Genomic DNA, 19,194 nt, shown 5'->3' with positions numbered 1-19,194 from the left:
TTTTTTTCTATTTTTAGTAGTCCTCTATTTCATTTTTCTCATGTTCATATTAAAGTAATGCATGTACATTACTTTAGGCTGCCTCAAATCCTTTACTAGAATGATGCATGATATAAATATAAATACATAAATAAACATAAATTATGTATAATTGTTGCCTACAGCTGCCAAACCATTTGTTCCCCCTCGCTTTTCCCAGAATTCCAAAAGGGAGTGCCTCAGCAAACTGAGGCTCGATGGAGAGATATTGGAAAAACTCTTTTGAGGGGAAGTCTCAGCAAACTGAGACCCAATGGAATTATATCAGTCCCTCCTTCAATGGATTCCTTGGAGGTGTGTGTGTGTGTGTGTGTGTGTGTGTGTGAAGGCAAAGTTCAGGCTGGAACACAATGGGAACTTTCAGAAAGATGGCCAGCAGGCTACTAACACACAGATCTTGAGATTAATAATCATTACCTCTTTAGAAGTTTACCAATAAAAACTACACCTTGGCCCGATTCGAGGTTCAGTCCCTGAGACTGTTCCCCTTGGCCCCTGCTTCAATTCTATTCCTGGCTACTCTCTTTTCTTAACCCTGCACCACCCTTCTCCCTCCCCATAACCCACGTCATGCTGGACGCAACATATAATATATAAAGCATGATAAGATCTCAGTAAATATTGGATTGAATTGAATAAATGAGCAAGTATCTAAAATTATCTATGGTATCTTAAAGGTTAAACTTTATTCATTGGAGATTTTGGTAATGAATAGAGCTTTAAAATAAGACACGTTGAAATAAAGTTCACTCAAGAGACTTTTTTCTCACCCAACAACACAATATCATACACACACACACACACACACACACACACAATCAGATTGTGTTTTTCTAAATTCTTTTATCAGTCATTCGAGTATGTAAGTGCACTATACATAGTTATTATCATATTACTGATTATATTCCCTATACTTTACATCCCCATGACTATTTTGTAAATACCAATTTGTATCTCTTAATCCATTTATCTTTTTCACCCTGTCCTCCAAACCCCTTCCCATCTATCACACCACTATATCTAATACCCATTTGACACCATACATAGTTATTACAATATTATTGACTATATTCCTTATGCTATACCCTACGTCCCCATGACTACTTTGTAACAACCAATTTATACTTCTTAATCCTTTCCCCACTTCACCAAACTCTAAGTCCCATTTATCTGGCAACCATCAGAATGTGTTCTCTATGTCTATGAGTTTGTTTCTGTTTCATTTATTTGTTTATTTTGTTCTTTAGATTCCACTTACAAGTGAAATCATATGACATTTTTCTTTTGCTGTCTGACTTATTACACTTAGTACAGTACCCTCTAGGTCCATCCATGTTGTAACAGATGGCAAGATTTCCTTCCTTTTTTACGGCTGAGTAATATTCCATTGTATATATGTATCACCTCTTCTTGATTCATCCATTCAGGACACCCAGGTTGCCTTAAATCCTGGGTTACATAAGTAATGGTTCAGTAAACATATTGATGAGCACATCCCCTAGAAGTAGTACTTTGGGTTTGTCTGTATGAATATCCTGAAGTGCTATTACTAAGTCCTTCCTTGTTTCTTGTTACAATCTTTGTGTTAAAGTCTATTTTGTCTGGTAAGTGTTGCTACCCCAGCTTTTTGTTCCTTTGTTTCTATGTTCATGAAATATCTTTTTCCATATCTTCACTTTCTGTCTGTATGTATCTTTTGATCTGAAGTGCGTCTCCTGTAGGCAGCATATGTAAGGGTCTTGTTTTCTTATCCATTCAGCCTTCCTATCTTTTGATTGGAGCACTTAATTTACATTGAAAGTGATTGTTAATAGGTACTCATATATAGTTATTGCTATTTTATTATTAATATATTTGATTTTTTGATTTTTCTTTTTTCTTTCTTTTTTTTTTTGTCTTATAGAAGTCCCTGTACTCAGAGTCCTTGTGATACTGGTTTGATGACTGATTAACTCCTTTAGCTTTTTCTTGTTTGGGAAGCTCTTTAACTGTCCTTTGATTGTAAATGATAACTTTGCTGGGTAGAGTAATCTTGGTTGTAGGTCCTTGTTTTTCATCACTTTGAATGTTTGGTGCCAATCCCTTCTTGCCTGCAGTTTCTGTTGAGAAATCAACTGATAGCCTTATGGGAGCTCCCTTGTAGGTAACTAACTGCTTTTCTCTTGCTGCTTTTAAGATTCTCTCTTTGTCTTTAACCATTGGCATTTTAATTATGATGTGTCTTGGTGTGGGCCTCTTTGAGCCCATCTTGTTTGGGACTCTTTGTGCTTCCTGGATTTGTATATCCATTTCCTTTACCAGGTTAGGGAAGTTTTCTGCCATTATTTCTTCAAATGGGTTTTCAATTCCTTGCGCTCTCTCTTCTCCTTCTGGTACCCTTATAATGTGAATATTGGCACACTTGATACTGTTCCACAAGCCCCTTAAAGTCTCCTCAGTTTTTTGGATTCTTTTTTCTTTTTGCTGTTCTGGTTGGGTATTTTCTGCTACCTTATCTTCTACAACACTGATTTGATCCTCTGTTTTAGCTAATCTACTCTTGATTCCCGGTATTGTATTCTTCATTTCTGTTATTGTACTCTTTATTTCTGACTGCTTCTTTTTAATGTTTTCTATCTCCATTTTTATGTTTCCTGTCTCTTTGTTGAAATTATCCTGAGATCATTGAGCATTCTTATAACCAGTGTTTAGAACTCTGAATCTAGTAGATTGCCTGTCTCCATTTTGTTTAGTGTTTTTTGTTTGTTCGTTTGTTTGTTTTGTTTCTTTTCCTGGAGCTTTGTTCTGCTCTTTCCTTTGGGATATGTTTCTTTGTCTCCCCATTTTGGCTGCCTCCCTGTGTTTGTTTCTATGTATTAGGTAGGGCTGCTATGTTTCCAGGTCTTAGTAGAGTGGTCTTATGTAGTAGTTCTGCTGCTGTGGGGCTCAGTGGCACAGTCTTTCTGGTCACTTGAGCCACACACTCCAGATGTGTCCCTTGTGTGGTTTGTGTGTGCCCTCCTGTTGTAGTTGAGCCTTGGTTGCTATTTGCACATCAATGAGAGTGACTGACCCTCAAGCTCATTAGTTGTGAGGAGTGACTGTGACTACAGTGGAGGTATTGTGCTGCAGGGGCTGACCCTACAGAACAGTATCTGCCTCAGCAGGGCTCTGGTGCCTCTCAATTCATCCCTTGAGTTGTCGTTCTTGGAGGTGACTGGTAATGCTGTAGCTCATTTTGAAGCTGACCACTGGGAGTGTAAGCCCCAGGACTGCCTTGGAGGGGATTTGCTGCAGGTCAAGTTCAGCCATAGCATATTCCCCACACAAGGCCACCCAGCAGGAGCCATAAAGTAATCCACAGATGGCTGCTGCCTGTGCTGTACTTGGATGTGCCTTAAGAGGCCAAGCCATGAACCAAGGCCAGCTGCTGCTAGTGCCATGCTTAGGGCTGCTCAGCCAGAGGTACAGAACATACTCAAGCCAGGTGCTACTTGCCTGTGTTCTGCAAACCTTTGAGAGACCCTAGGAAAATCTGTAGCATAAGCTAAGGCAGGTGGTTTATACAAAAAAGCCAATGGAAGCAGCTTGGCATGACTGAAAGTTGGGCAGGGCAGGGTCTGGAATCACCAGGGCATGGTGAACAAGCAGCTTTAGCCAAATTGATGGAAATCAGATATGGCATCTGCCTGCATGTGTACAATGGGAAGCGGGAGAGCTCAGTAATGAAACAATGGCTTGCACCAGTTCCTGTGTACAGGAGAAAGCTCACCCTCCAGCCCCCGTGCCAAACCAGACAACTCAGTTACCCACCATATGTCCTTGCCACCTCTCCAGCTGCTGGTGCAGTGCTGGAACTCAAAGCATGTGAGTTCATTGGTAGGTAAGTCCCTGCGTGGTCTCTTTCAGAGGAGCACCTGGGACTCCAGCCACCCTCCCATTCACTCAGCCACTATCTCCACTGTTTTTCACAACCAGAAATTATGGGGACTTCTCTCCCCGGCACTGGAACCCTGGGCTGGGGTCGGGCTGGGACCTCTCATCCCTCTGGTGGGAACTCCAGAGCAGAGATATACCTCCTGATATTTAATGGTCACACAGGGCTGTGTGACCAGCCCATTCCACGTCTTTGTCCCTCTCGAGGTGGCTTCCTCTGTATGTCCGTAATTATAGGGCTTCGGTTTGCAAAATTTTAGGCAATTCTCAATGATGGTTGTTATGTAGTTTAGCTGTAATTTTAATGTGGTCCTGAGAGAAGGTAACACAGCGTTTCCCTACTGTGCCATTTTGACTGGAACCCAAGATCTACATTCTTAGCAACTTGCAAATATACAATATAGTATTGTTAACTATAGTCAAAATGCTGTACATTAGATTCCATGACTTATTTATTTTATACCTGGAAGTTTGTACTTTTTAACCTTCTTAACCCATTTTGCTTACACCCCCCACCCCACCCACACCCTGCCTCTGGCAACCAGCAGTCTATATCCTCTGTATCCATGAACTCAGGTTTGTTCTTTGTTTACAATTCAATGTATAACTGAGATCATTCAGTATATCTTTCTCTGTCTGACATATTTCATTTAACATAATGCCCTCACGGTCAGTACATGTTTCCACAAATGGAAGATTTCTCTTTTGTAGCTTAATAGTACTTCATTATATATGCAGTGGGTGCCAAAAAATGTATACACATTTTAAGAAAGAAAAAAAGAACTGTACTAAAATTGTAATATTCAATATATACCAATAACAAAAGATGAATACAAGTCACATTTGACTTCTGCAATTACAAGAGGTGCTCAAAGTAGTTACCATCAGTGTAATTTTAATACAGTTCTTTTTTCCTTTCTTAAAATGTGTATACTTTTTTTTTTGGCACCATATATATGATCAAGCAATACGTTGAATGTTTAAATAAAAAAAATATTACAGTAAAAGACACATTGCCATTAATTCCCTCAAAATATTCCCCTTCACTTTGAACACACATTATTCTTGCCACTTTCTGAAGCAGTTCTGGAAGTCCTCTTTTGTGAGTTTCTTTAGTTGCACTGTCGTGGCTGCCTTGATGTTCTGAATCAATTCAAAATGTGTTCCTTTCATGGCCATTTTGACTTTGGGGAAGAGTCAGAAGTTTCACAGTGCTAGATCCAGTGAATAAGGTGAATTAGGATGCACTGTAATGTTTTTTATTTGACAGAAATTGTCATACCAGAAGTGATGTGTGACACGGAGCATTGTTCATGATGAAAGATGAAGTAAAAACACTCAGAAAAGAGGACTTCCAGAGCTGCTTCAGAAAGTGGTAAGGACAATGGGATAAGTGTGTTCAAAGTGAGGGGGAGTATTTTGAGAGGGATTTATGGCAATGTGTCTTTTACTGTAATAAATATTTTTAATTTAAAAATTCACCATATTTTTTATCACAGCTTGTGTGTGTGTGTGTGTATGTGTGTGTATGTGTAACACACACACACACAGGCACACGATCTTCTTTAACAATTCACCCATTGATGGACACTTAGGTTGCTTCCATATCTAGACTATTGTAAATAATGCTGCAATGAACATGAGAGTGCACATATCTCTTCAAATTAGTATTTTATTTTATTTTTTTTCAGATAAATACCCCAAAGTGGAATTGCTAGATTGTGTGTTTTTTCTAGTTTTAATTTTTTGTGGGTCCTCCATATTGTTTTCTGTAGTGGTTGCAACAATTGACATTCCCACTGAACAGTGCTCAAGTGTTCCCTTTTCTCAGCATCCTTACCAAAACTTGTTATTTCTTATATTTTTGATAATAGCAATTCTAACAGGTATGAGGTGATATCTCATTGTGGTTTTGATTTGTATTTACCTGTTGATTAGTGATATTGAGTATATTTTAATGCACCTGTTGACTGTCTATATATCTTGACTCGGTTTCATGTAACTGTTGACCATCTGTGTTAGTTAGTATAATTTTTCATGGTAGTCTCTCATGATTCCTTGTATTTCTGTGGTATCAGTTGTAAAATGTCTATTTCAGTTTTGATTTTACTCATTTGAGTCATCCCCCTGCCTTTGTTTATTTTTATTGTATTTTATTTTTTTTGTAAGTCTAGGTAAAGTTTTTCCAATATTGTTTATCTTATAGAACCAGCCTTTAGTTTCATTGATCTTTTCTATTGTCTTTTTGTCTCTGATTTACTTATTTTTGCTCTATTTTTTTGTTTGTTATTTCTTTTTTTCTACTAACTTTGGCTTAATTTGTTCATATTTTTTTTCCTGCTTTCTTGACATGTAAAGATAGATTGTTTATTTGAGGTTGTTTTTGTTTCTTGAGGTAGGCATTTATCACTATGTACTTTTTTCTTGGAACTGCTTTTGATACATCCCATTAGTTTTGGTATGTTGTATTCTCATTTGCATTTGCCTCAAGTTGTTTTTGATTTCTCTTTTGATTTCTTCTTTGAGCTACTGGACGCTCATTAGCATGATGTTAAATTGCCACATATTTGTGAATGTTCCAGTTTTCTTCTTGTAATTATTTTCTACTCCCATACCATGGTAATCACAAAGTTACTTGATATGATTTCAATCTTCTTAAATTTATTTAGACTTGTTGTGTTCTAACATATTATCTGTCCTTGAAATTGTTTCATGTACCCTTGGGAAGACTATGTATTGTGATTCTTTTGTATAAAATTTTTATATATCTGTTAAATCCATTGAGTCTAATGTGTTACTTAAGTTTATGTTTCCTCATTGACTCTATCTGGATGATCCATCTATTGATGAAAATGGGGTAATAAAGTCCTCTACTATTTTTGTATTGCTTTCTACTCTTCTCTATGTGTATTAATATTTGCTTTATATATTTAAGTGTTCTTATGTTGGGTCTGTAAATATTTACAAATACCATATCCTCTTCTTAGATTGGCCCCTTTATCATTATGTAATGACCTTCTTCTGTGTGTCTAATTAAAGTTTTTGTTTTAAAGTCTATTTTGTCTGATGTAAGTATCACCACCATAGTTTTCTTTTGGTTTCCATTTGCATGGACTATTTTTCCCATCTTTTCACTTTTAGTCTGTGTGTGTCCTTACATCTAAAGTGAGTCTTTTCTAGCCAGCATATAGATGGATCTCACTTTTTTTTTATCCATTTAACCAGCCTTTCTTTTGATTGGAGAATGTATTCCATTTACAGTTGAAGTAATTGTAGACAGGTATGTATTTATTTCCATTACTTAATTATTTTCTGGATGTTTTATAGTTCTTCTGTTACTTTTTAATTTTCTTGCTTTCTTCCTTTGTATTTTGATGATTTCTGTAGTGGTATGTTTTGATTTCTTTTTTCTTTATCGTTTGTGTATTTATTATAGGTTTTTTTTGTTTGTGATTAACATGAAGCTTACATATAAGAACTTATATTTTCAACAGTCTGTTTTAGTTGGTGATGTTTTAAAGTCAGTTGCATTGTGAAGCTCTATGTTTTTACTCTCTCCCCCACATATTGTTTCTGACGTCATAATTTACATTTTTTTAATCTTGTATATCCCTTAATAAATGATTGTAGTTATAGTTATTTTTGCTACTTTCATTTTTAACCTTCACACTTGCTTTATAAGTAATTATTCCACCCCCTTTACAACATTAAATTATTCTGAAAATTATTATGTATTTACCTTTACCAGTTAGCTTTATACTTTCATCTGTTTTCCTGTTATGAATTAGTAACCTTTCATTTCTTTTAATATTTCTTGTATGGCTAGTCTAGTGGTGATGAATTCCTTTAGATTTTCCTTGTCGGGAATACTCTTTATCTCTCCTTCAATTCTGAATGATAATTTTGCAGGATAAACTATTTTTAGTTTTTTCTTTCTTTTAGCACTTTAACTATATTGTGCCACTCCTTTCAGGCCTACAATGTTTCTGCTGAAAAATATGCATATAGTCTTATGGGGATTTTCTTGTAGGTAACAAGTTATTTTTTTCTTGCTGCTTTTAATATTCTTTCTTTGTCTTTAGCTTTTGACATTTTACTTGTAACATGTCTGATGGTGAGTCTCTTTGAGTTTTTCCTTTTTGGAACTCTCTGGGTTTCCTAAATCTGGATGACTGTTTCCTTCCCTAGGTTAGGGAATTTTTCAGCCATTATTTCTTCAAATAATTACCTGTCTCTTCCTCTCTTCTTGTTCTGGTACCTGATAATGCAAATGTTGGTTTGCTTGATCTCCCATAAGTCCCTTAAGATACAGTCACTTTTTTTTTTTTTTTTTTTTCTCTCTAGTTAGGTGAGCAACTCTGTTTTTGAGTTCACTATTCTTTCTTCTGCTTAATCTACTCTACTGTTGAAACTCTCTAGTGTACTTTTCCGTTCACTTATTGTATTCTTTGGATCTGTGACTTCTGCATGACACTTTGTTATATTTTCTATGTCATTAGTGTCTCATGTGTTCATCCATTATTCTCCTGAGGTCAGTGAGATTTTTCTGACCATTAAAAAAAAACACAATCTTTTAAACAGATAAATCATTTATCTGCATTTAATTAAGGACTTTTCCTGATGTTTTATCTTGTTTTTTGGTTTGGAACGTACTCTTGTGTTTCTTCACTTTTTTATTTTTAATTCTTCGTGTTGGTTTCTATGCATAAAAGAAACACATTTCTCATTCTTGAGGAAGTGGCCTTCTATAGAAAAAACGGACTTTGTCATTCAACTTTGCCCTAGCTCTTTGTTGTCTCTCAAACCTTTGTGATTGTCCAATCATTTTTTTTTCCCCCAGTGGCTCTTAGTACTTGAGGGTATGTGAAAACCTTTCAGTATCTCAAAGAGAAGGCTCTCTATTAGCACCTAGATTCAGGCTGATTGGAAGCTAGATGTTTAAACAGCAGCTTCTAAGAATGCAAATATATATATATCTATCTGAGCATATATATATATATATCCCTATGTGAATGCAAGCACAAGTCCTACAGGCAACCAGAGCTGGGTGACCTAGAAGTCTTCCTGCTGCTACACGAACACAAAAATGGGGATGCCCAATGAGTGTGTAACCTTTCTGGGAGATACTGGTGATCAGGAATGAGGCAGAATAGAGTGCCAAGATGGTGCTATCTACCCTCATACTCATGAAGATTCTCAGCAGTCCCCTAGATGGGCGCCAAACCAGAAACCTAGTCTTCAGTAAAATTCAAGAACAAGCAACGGGCTGCTTTCACAGAAACAGTGGAGGTGGGTCTGAGTCTGCTGTCTGTGCTATGCCCTGGGAGTTGTAGCAGGCTGAGAACTACCTTTCCATTTGTTACAGTTTCATGTGACCCAGGAACATGATGTCCCATTGGCCACCAAAGCCTGATGATCAAGGGTTGTCCCCTGGGTGCTAGCCAAAAAAAAAAAAAAAAAGAGATACCAAATGTAATAATCATGACACCAGACACATGTAAAATCTCCCCTCCAGGAGATACTAGCACTCTTGAATATGGCAGAGGGAGAGCACAGAGACCTACTCATCACCTGAGGTCTCTGGAAAGAATAACAATGGGCTCTTAGGTATGTGGTTTATCGGAAGCTTACCCCTAAGCTCCAAGCTATGTAGATAAGCTAATAGGGCTCTCAGACAGAAAGACTTGGTTCCTCAGACTATTGCCTCTTGCTATCTCCTGTGGGTGGTAGGAGCTAGTTAATTGCTCTTTCTCCATTGGTTACAGTCCCATAGGGTCTGTCCTGTTTTTGCCCTGATGGTCACGAGAGCCAGGCAATCCAGACGTATTTACTGGCAGCAGTCACAAAAGTCACGGTGCCTGATGAAGGTATATGGAAGTTACTAGTGGGATGGAATGAGACAGAGAGAGAGAGAGAGAGAGAGAGAGAGAGAGTACTAACAAGATTTTCACTGGCCTTTGTTCCCTGAGAGCCCATCTGTGGGCTCCTAGTTATATGCCAAACCAAAAGATTGCCGGTCAGGCCAGTTTCAGGACAAGCCCATAAGCCTTTTTCACAGAAAGATTAGAGCTGTCTTTCAGTTGGCTGTCTATGCAGTGTGCTCTGGTTTTGGTAGCTTCCCAAGAACTGTCTTTGATTGTCACAGTACTGTGGGACCTGGAATTGCAAGCTCTGCTGGTCACCAGAGCAAGGTGACCAGGAATGTCACGTGGGTGGTACTTACAAAAACCGGGGCATTGAATTTAGAAACTGGTGCACCAGACACATGCACCAGTTCCCCTCTAGGAGATACTCATACTGGAGTGTGGCAGAGGAAGTATAAAGATGGCGACTGTCAGGGTGTGTGGGGTGGGGGAAGCCTCTGGTTTAAAAAAAAAAAAAAATGACACCCACCACTAGGGTGACATTGGCATAGAGCACAAAGATGACGCCCACCAGTCTCTGTTCCTGGAGAATACCCTAGCAGACCTTTAGACATGTGCTAAAATGGATGCCTGCTCTTCAGGCTGACACTTTAAGGTAAGCAAATAAGCGTCTTTCACAGAATGTCTGGGTGCTTTTCAAATAGCTGCTTCTGCACTCTGCCCTCGGTGGGTGGACCCTTTAAGAACTGTTTCTCACTTTACCATAGCCCAGTGGGTTTCATGTATGCAAGCCCTATTACCTTTCAAAGGTAGATGTTTGGGGAACTCATCTCTCAGGAACAGGTCTTAAAAGGCAAGGTGTCCAATGTGGGCTTCGATCACTTCGCTCCTGAGGGAGCAGCTCCAGGTTTTGAGTTCCCTCCTGATTGTGGGTCATTGCTCTGGGGGTGGGGTTCATGGCAACATTGGTCTCAGCCTTTCTTACTCATTTCAATGAGAGGATTTTCTCATTTCGCTGATGTGTAGGTATTACTCAGATACTTTTTTCTTTTTCCCCCTGAGGAAATTTTTCCATATGTAGCATTAGATTTGGTGTGCTCCCAACTATAACTTTCTCATATCAGTCTTTTAAGTCCAGGATCCTATGATCTGCACCAAGTATGCACATAACTCCTTGTGACATAGAAAATGATACATTACATTGAATTTTGATTGTCTATACATTTTTTCCACAGATGGGGCAAGCAGAAATTTTTGATTGCCAACATTCAGAGAAGTAGAATGATGGTGCTTAAGAAGCACTGCTGTATTATGCAGGCTTAGTAGGTACACACCAAAGTATCTGAATGGTGTGTTAATTACATGTTAATACACATGTGTTTGTTGTCAGGTGATTTATTGAATGTATTGGACCACAGTCTGAAGATTCAGAATTGTTTTTTTCTGTCAGACTTAATAAAACTCTAAGTTTTTATATAAAAGCCAGGGTACAGGGTAATAAAAAGAATGATGTGTCAGCAAGCAGAAATTTTATATAATATAGTTTCATATGTTTTCTTTAGAAAACGAAAAGGTGAATCGAAAGTTATAGGAATTGAATGTTGTTAAATTTTACATACATGTTAAATCAGAGATAATATTGTACTGAATAGCATGGTCTGACTCAGGATATTGAGTCTGATTTAACAACTTTTTCTTGTTAAGTAAAATAAAGAAATTGGGCCACTAATAATTAGATTCCTTAACTGAGCAAAGGGATAAAGTAAGTCAGGAAAAAAAAACCATAACAGACTTTTTAAAGTAGTAAAATATGATTGGAATCGGGTTCGTTTACATCTTTAAGGAATTTGGCATAATGCTAATTTGTCTTTAGATATGCTTCAGATATTTTTAAAGTAAAAATGTGCCACTGAGAACTTCGTCCTCCCTTAATAGTGTTGGAGGTGCATTCCTGGGAATGGGGGAAAGGGTTGCCATAAAGGGTCTGAAAACTAGTTAGAGACTCATACAGCTTTAGTGTTCACATCCATCCTCTGGAAAATTCTCTGAAAATAAACCCAGGTTCTCTGACTCTTTTCAGAGAAATCTTAGTGGAAACTCCGTGGAGACTGATCTTTGCCAGAAAGGGTCATTTCCACTACACTGTACCATTAGACATGTGCTGCTATAAAAAAGGCATCTTGGAATCCTCATTATGTATCACCACAAACCTTTCTAATTTCATTTGTACCAGGGAAATACTTTTCTGAGGAGTAAAACATAAAGGTGGGAATTTCTTTATTATCCTTCCACAATCTTTTTATTTTCTTCTGCCTGGAAAGTTTTTTGCCCAAACACCTGTGCATTTCACTCCTTTCTGACTTCTGCTTAAATCTCACCTTCTAAGACAGACCTTCTCTCTTTTATGTGAAAGGAAATCTTCCCATTACCATCACTTTCTGTTCCTTTACTCTTATTTGTTCTTCCTCATGGCAATTATTCCCACTTAATATAGGTATGTTTCCTGTTTATGGTATCTGCCCAAATTGGATATAAGCTCCATAAAAGCCAAGTGTTTGTCTTTTCTGATTAATAGCTGTTCAGCTGTACTAGCTCAGTGTCTGGCCTTTGTTGAATAAATGAAATAATTTCTTCCTTTCCTCTGTGTCCAGAGGAAATGTTTGCTAAAGTGTTCCTTGTATTAAGTTTGAGGCATTACTCATTCCAATACATTGATCCAGTACAATTTGCATTTTATTAGAATTTCTAAATGAATATCAACACCAATAATTTTTTTAGGCTATAAGGAAGAGGCTTAAATGATAGAATTACAAGAGGTAGAGTAAAAGATATTTGCATATAATATTTTTGGTACTAACCAAAATTCCACTTTTTTTTTTTTGGCCATGAAAAAAGTGATAGCCTGAGTATTAACTACTAAAAATTGGAAATGTTGACATTTGTTTATTAGCATAACAACTTATTATGCTTCATAAAAAGCAAAATACAGAAGAAATAAAAGATTCATTTGAAAAAGTGAAGTAAAATATGAATATGTATATTACTTATTAGTGTATTTATCAATAGAGGAAAAGGTAGGAACACATTTTTTTAGTTAGTATAAATATTTTTATATTTTAAGGTTTTCATTAAGGCAGTTTTCTTTGTAGACATATCAGATACACCCTACTGTGTCACTCTTATTGCATATACAGTTTTGAAAAAAAATATGGAAAATTCAGAACTTTAAGTTGGCCAACCAAAAGACATTTGGTATTACTTTAGAAATTGACTAGAGTTCAAAACATGAGCAAGCTAATAGATTTTTTAAAAATCATTCTTTCTTTTGCTATTGGCTTCACAAAGAATCACATGGAAATTCAATGAAGAACCTGTTTAACAACAACTCTGCAGAAAAAGAACTTGCTCTCTTTTTATGTGAGTATGTAAATGGGAAGTTAAAAAAAATTGTTTGATTAATGTAAGAAAGTAAGCACTGATATCATACTAGCTCTGTTTCTAAATGGCTTCTATCACTAATGAAAAATGCCCTGTCATAACCAATGCTCCTTTAATAGACGAGCTATTTTGAATTGATTGTGTACACATCATAGTCTTCCTAAAATAATGGCCAGGTGATCTTTACTGGAGAAGATATCACTTACTACTCATCCTTTTCTTCTAATATTAAATAACTAGTAGTATAAGGAAAGATATACCACACCTATATAAATACTTTATGTTATACCTTTTAAATTATTGTTGGCTATTAACTTTTAACATTGTCATAAAAGTTAAGATTTGGTTAGTCTAGGTAAAAAAAACATTTTTTACATAAATGGTTTGAAATTAGAAGTAAATTAATCGTCTGAATTGGTTGAAACCTATCTAAAAAGACATGTGATTATCCTGTCTGACCTCTTTCAACTGTTTATGAAATAGAAATGTAGAATTAATGATAAATAAGTGTTTAGCATCTATATGGAGAAATAGTTCAGGAGAAATGTGTGTGGGTGTGGGTTTGAGTTTAGTTACCATTAAGCTCTGCATATATATATATCTCTTTAAGACATAAGGAAACTCAACAAACTTAGCAACTTATAACACCAGCCATTCATTACATATATGCATTATATATGTAATATATATATATCTTCAAATGAAGAAAATGACGTTAGGTAAGGGGAATGGGGATTGCCAAGGGGAAGAGAATGTCTATATTTTAAATGGTTAATGACAGGAAAAAAAAAAGTAAATTTTAAGAGCTCTTGAATGAGGTGTCATTTGAGGTGGGATCTGAATGAAAGTTTAAGCCGTAAGGACATCTGAGATAAGAATACTCAGGTAGAAGTACTAGAGATAGGAATGCCCTTGTGGAGTTTCAGGAATATCCAGGAGCCAGTGAGCCTAGAGCAGAGTATGCAACAAACAATGTGGTACAAAATCTGAGAGGTTCTCAAACTATCTGTGGTTAAAAAACTGTTTATTTGGAGTTTTGTTAACGTAAATTTTGTCAGAAGCTAATACTTTTTATCAAATACAATTACATGGTCTGCTACAAAAAAAAACACACAAAACAAACAAACAAACAAACAAACAAACGAAAAACTATGGTAAATGTAGATCTACAAAATGCAACCCAAAATTTGACACTAGAGTCAACATAAAACATACATTTCAATAAATATAACCGTAACAAACATAAAAAAAGTTACAAAATCTATATTTTGTTTATGAAAGTGGCGTGGACAGGAAACAACAGTTTCTGGATTACAGGCCCCACTTTGAATGGCTCTGATGTGTAACAGACCATTTGATGGACTTTGTTTTATAGTGAGTGAGACTGGAAGCCACTGTAAAGTTTTGAGCAGAGATATTTTTCAATTTTCATTTTATAAGTGTTGTTCTGAGTACTTTGTAGAGAAGAGGTTTTGGTGGGTAGACATGAAAGCAGGCAAACCAGTTGGGAAGTTATTGAAACAATCCAAAGAATGTAGACAGCGATAGCCCAAGTGGTGGTCAGAGAGGTAAGACAGTTTGGAATTATAGACCTATTTTGGAGGTAGAGCTAGCAGGTTTACAGATGAACTTTGTAAGATAGGAAATATTAAGTAAAATAAAAAAATGAACAAAGAGATAAGTATATTGAAATATTGAGTTATCATTTCCTAAGGAAAACCAGAGAAGGGACAGACTTGGTGTTTATGTGTGGATTTTAAGGAGTTTATGTTCAACCTGTTACATGCTATTGGACTTTTAGTGCTGTGTAACAAATCACTGTAAACTTTGCAGCTTAGAACCCCAGCCATTCATTACCCCACAGTTTCTGTGGGTCATAAATCTGGCCTTGACTTAACAGGATTCTCTGCTCATGGTCTTAGAGCGGTGAAATCAAGATGTCTGGCATTGTAGGGTTCTCGTCTGGCGCACAGCATTCTCTTAAATGTTCATTCAAGTTATTGGCAGGATTCCATTCTTTGAAGTTGTTGGCCTCAGGTTTTCCTTTCTTCCTGGTTGTTTATCTGAGATTGTGCTCAGCTCCTAGAACCCACATGCTGTTCCATGCCAAGCAATCCTCTCCATAAAATAACAGTTGCTTGTTCCAAGCCAGTAGGTGAATCCCTCTAGTTAGCTACCAAGTAATTATTTGTGAACTCACAATTATGGAGTGACTACCTTATCATCTTATAATATTATATAACCTAATTAAAGGGAAACTATACCAGTACATTCATAGTTCCCTCCACATCAAGGGGAAAGGATTATTCAGGACACATATACCAGGGAGTGGGAATCTTGGGGACCATACTAGAATTCCGTCGCCCACCGATGCCTATTTAGTATTTAAGTGGAAACAGCAAATAAATAGTTAAATATAGAGGTCTGGAATTCAGAGGAGATATTTGAGCTGGAGATATACACTTGAGCATCATGTTGGTTATTTTACATTTACTGCCCTCTCCTCCCATCCATATTCCTGTCTTTGCTGTTCTTTTCTGTGCCACAGGAGACGAACGTTTATAGAAAACATCTCTTGGGCTGCTTTCCCCTCAGACTCCAAGCTTCCTTCAGCCCAATGAAAGTAGAAGCTTTCAGAATGCCAGAGACTGGACATTCCTCTGACATCAGCTTCCAACCTCTATTGCCAAAGTTCCATTTGGGCTTCTCCTCTTCTGTGATTCTAGTTACCCCAGGATCCGATGATAGCATTCTCCCCACCCCCATTTCCCCTTCAAGCTAGTGTTTCTAACTCCACTCTTGTTACTTCCTCGCATGCTCCTTCCTTCCTTGGTTGTTTGCTTAATTATCTGGTAAACAGTCCTTTTATTTAACCACCCTTTGCTATCCCTTTAAATCTTTAATCATCCCTTTAGTACAACAGGTGTCACCAAACAAAGGAAAATAAAATAACTTTCTCAAACAACTTAATTGGCCAGTGGAAGATATAATATAGTCCCTAAGTGAGAATCATTTCAGATACCTGAGGTCGGTGTGGTCAAGCTGAAATTAGAACTTGTTGCCATGTAGAGGAATTTTCTAAAATGCCTTATCATAGTTCAGTTAAATTGTTATATCTGTGACATGACATAAATATACTCAAAAAGCAATTGAAGGACATGAAAACCTTAAAAAAGTCCTTCAGATCTATAAACCATCTAAATCTTTAGCACAGATATTGTTTTAAAGAAAACCAAATGAGGGAAACAAATAGCGATGATCCTACAAAGGCAGAAGAAGACTCAGGTAAGGAGGAATGGCAAAAGAGGAAGTGACAGTAGCAGTACGCAAAGGACATGCTTTCCTGACCAGTCCTAAGAATGGCATCATGTAAACATGTATTTGGATTTAGAGATTGCTCTCTAAATCTCTTGAATAAAGTCCTTTGATAGTACAGGTGCTGTCTGTAGTATCAACATGACAATAGCTGGGTCAATATATTAGTTTATAGTTAATAAATTGATTTTTTATTCCAACCAAGGCAATTATTCCCGGAAGCTGCAATAACATCCCCAGCAGCTTGAGAGGGAAGGAATGTTTAATGGTATTTATTGACCAATGACAGTGTGTGTGACTGGGGTTGTTTGGCATTGTGGTTACAACAGACTGGTGTTGATTTGAATTCCAAGGCTCCCATGTAAACTCTGTACAAGTAAAACATATTGTTTGATATCTGTGAGTCTGTGTTTTCTGGCATGCAAATTAAGGAATAATTTTGCCCACCTCAGTATTGTGTTATAAAGAATATATAAGATAATGCATGTCAGATGTCAGGTACATTATGGACATTCAACGAATCTCCTCATCCTCAGTTTTTTGACCTAAATCATAATAAAGACAACTCAACTATGATACAAAAAATAGTTTTTAGATATTTTGGATAATTGCCTCTGGCAATAAATTCTGTAAAATATAAAATATTTAAATAATGATATACATAATCTTTCATACAAATATATATTTTTTATTTAAAACGGGTATTAGACACATGTGCCTTATTTTAGCACAGTGGTATTAAAAGATAAAGAACACTTGATGTGAATTCATATATAAAATAATTTTCTTAATCCATTGACGTTTTAGACTTTAGGAATGACTGGAGTCGATTGAGTTTTCCTCAGTTGGTGAACAACATTTATAGGGGCACAGATCAGAATCGCAATCACACCAAACTCATGACAGCAACTAGACATATCACACACATATCATTAAATCCATCCTGCCCTTAACATGTATACAATTAGTGCTACATTTCTTTTTCCAGACCATAAATAACCAGAATAAACCTCTGGGAGAATTTAATGATTTACCTTTTATAATGCAGAATTAATCTTCTGCAAATTCTGCAGCATGGTTCCTCTAAATATACCAAGTACTAATGTTAGCAAAAATACTAATATTGAAAGTGCTAGTATACAAATGTACTAGTGTAGAAAATTAATGTAATTGTTGGCCAGTCTAACCACAGAAAAGTGCTGTACCATAGCAAATGAGGCTATTTCTTTTATTAACCCATATGTCTTATGCCACAGAGCAAAGCAATACAATGAGAAGAAATAAAAATATATCCATGCCTTCTAAGAGCTGGAAGTCAAAATACTTAGAATCATCATAAGTGTTTTACCAGACTCATATTCTAAATGCTATCATAAGGACTGCATATATTTTTCCACATTCAATTTGTTCCCTAATTTTTCTACATTTTAAAATATGAGCAGAATAAATTTCCACTGGCGTTTTGAAAGTCACTCTGGCCTTTTCCTAGTGGTATTGTGCCCTGTGTTTTGAACTGTTTTCCCCAACAATGACCCACATGTCTTTTCCCTTCAGACATGGAGAAAACAAGCATAATTCTTCAGTAAGTGGAAACGACCCAAGACTGAGCCAAATTAGGAAAGTAATATTGAGAAATAGGAAGCTTAATGAAGGATAGAAAAAGAGCTGATTACCTCTTGCCTGGGGCTGGGTCCCAGAGGCCTGAATTAATATATAGGAAGATATTGGAAAAGCAAGCAAACAGACAAACAAACAAGCAAACAAAACCATATAAGAATCAATAGGAATTGAGTGAAGATAATGAATTTATAAACATATTATCTTGGGTGTGAAACTACTACCTTTTTGACTCATACAGTAATTGTATATTACCTAGTAAATCAGTTAGAGTAACTTGTCATTCATATGTTTTCTATCTTTAAATGTAATCTGCAAAATTGGGAGAAGTGCATGTATACATATAGAGTTGGTTTTATTATGTAATTATTGAATACAACACTGGAGTAAGCTAAATAGCATTCAAGCAAGTAATTTATTTGTTTCAACATACAATGATTTTACGTGTATTTAGAAGGAAGCATTATTCTGGTAATGGCTTATGAACTGTTAGGAATTTGTCTACGATCATGCTACATTTTTAAAATATGTAAACTAAATTGAGACTATCCTGTAACTGCAGCTGTAATACATTTGCTTAAGATGGAGGGCATAAAGAGATTTTAGTTTATTTTCTCTGAATCATAAGCATATGGAAATAAATAATACATCGACAATTGCTCTTTTATCACTACTTTGAATTATTGACTGTCACTTGAAAAAAATTGATTATATTTGGGTCAGCTTTATATTATTTTAAGTTTTTATTGCAAATAGTTAAATATTCATTTAATCGTAATCACATATCTTTTATCATGAAATTATTGTTAAGGCAAATTTTGAATGTCTATTTTTTGACTATTTAATTTTACAATATTATAAAAAATACTGAATGCTTAAGATACCTTCATTAATATACTCAAGTGAGAATTGTATTTTCTTCATTGTCCAATCTCTCCTGGCTTACAAAACCATTCCCAATTAACGGAGCTATTTTGCCTTAGAAATAAAGATGCTCTAAGTAGGA

This window comes from Rhinolophus sinicus, linkage group LG01 (genome assembly GCF_036562045.2).
Source record: "Rhinolophus sinicus isolate RSC01 linkage group LG01, ASM3656204v1, whole genome shotgun sequence".
In the NCBI taxonomy this organism is placed as follows: domain Eukaryota; kingdom Metazoa; phylum Chordata; class Mammalia; order Chiroptera; family Rhinolophidae; genus Rhinolophus; species Rhinolophus sinicus.
This window is presented reverse-complemented; position numbering follows the sequence as displayed.